Source organism: Lontra canadensis, unplaced genomic scaffold (genome assembly GCF_010015895.1).
Source record: "Lontra canadensis isolate GAN:19392208 unplaced genomic scaffold, GSC_riverotter_1.0 scaffold82, whole genome shotgun sequence".
Taxonomy (NCBI): domain Eukaryota; kingdom Metazoa; phylum Chordata; class Mammalia; order Carnivora; family Mustelidae; genus Lontra; species Lontra canadensis.
In genome coordinates, this window is record NW_022631076.1 from 6,849,273 (window position 1) to 6,850,686 (window position 1,414).

A 1,414-nucleotide genomic window follows, 5' to 3' on the forward strand; every position below is an offset into this window, starting at 1 on the left:
AGTGTGATAATAAGAAGGGCTGACGTTATTAAGTGCTATGTGCCAGGTGATATTCTGAGCCATTACATGTATTTACTCAAATCTTTATAACAAATCAATGAGTTAGGATTGTTTTGTAGATAAGGATATGGGAACATAGCACATTCCATTCAACCCTCATGTTACCTATTACGGCTTTACTTTTTCACACCACCAACTCACACACACATTTTTTTTTTTTAACAAGCTCTGGCCTGTTTTATTAAAGAAAAATTTTGCATGATTTACTTTTCACCACTCTGTTCTGGCAGGCTCCCCATGATATCGGAGTCACCTGAGGCAATGACAGCCGGTGTGCGTCCTCTCTAGCATTTCCCACGTGCTATGCCCAGTCCAATGTCATTGCCGCTGTAGTGATGGACACTAGTTTGGGCCAACATGGTGCAGTATTTTGTCAGATTCCCTCAAGGCGGGGCGCTTGTTGACCAGGATGACCAATTTCCCTTTGTTGTGCCTGATCACTTTCAGAGTCTGCTTGTACCCCAGAGCATACTTCCCATCACTTTTCATACTTTCCATACTTTTCATAACAAGCTGGAGCCTAGAGTTGATTGACTCTGGAGATTTTTGTCTTCTTTGTGGCCCCATCTTCCTGCCTAAGGTGTGGGAGAGCGCCAGCCGAGAACAGCCACCAAGATGGCAGGGGATGAGGAAGGAAAGCTCATGCACATATATTAGCACATAAGTTGGAGCAGGAAAGTATCCTTAAAGATCAAAAACATTATACAGGCAGTAATAATAATGGATACTATTTACTGAGCTAATTTTATATTCTTAACGATTTTAAAAACATCCCTGCAAAGCTGTATGATTGACTTAATCTTTTAACCCTATGAGTCAGATAGGTCAAGTGGATGGTTTAAGATCCTCAGCAGGTCTGTGGAGATTTGAACCCAAATCTGCCAAATTCAGAGGCCCACCTGATCTTTCAGCCACTACTTGAAGACTTCTTACTAAACCTTAGGCACAACCAGCCTGGCGTGGTCAAATAAATAATCAGATAAAGTGACTATCATCATTGTGGAACTATTAACAGCCAAAGAATGAAGTGTTGGGGTCCAAGGGCAGGCTACCCCAAGATGGGCCACTGTAGCATGAAGATTATTTTGAGTTAAAAAGAAATCAAAACCCAGCAGATTGAGGAAAAGCTCTTTACCTCTCCCTCATTCGCCTCACAAGAATTTACAGGAAGAGATCTAGCACCATAAATAACTATACTATTATATAAACTGGGTATGGTAGAGGGGAGGAAACTAACAGGACCTGTTTCATTAAAGTCCTCTATGTCCCATTGTTTCCAGGTGGCACAGAAAATATTTGCTTACCAAATATTTATTCTTTCTTTTCTTCGTGTGAATTGCATTCCTCCTTTCAA

General features: G+C 41.1%; 1 pseudogene; it reads right to left on the bottom strand.

Moving 5' to 3' along the window:
- Window positions 1-263: 263 nt before the first annotated feature.
- On the bottom strand, window positions 264-627 carry LOC116882258 (annotated as a pseudogene).
- Window positions 628-1,414: the final 787 nt, after the last annotated feature.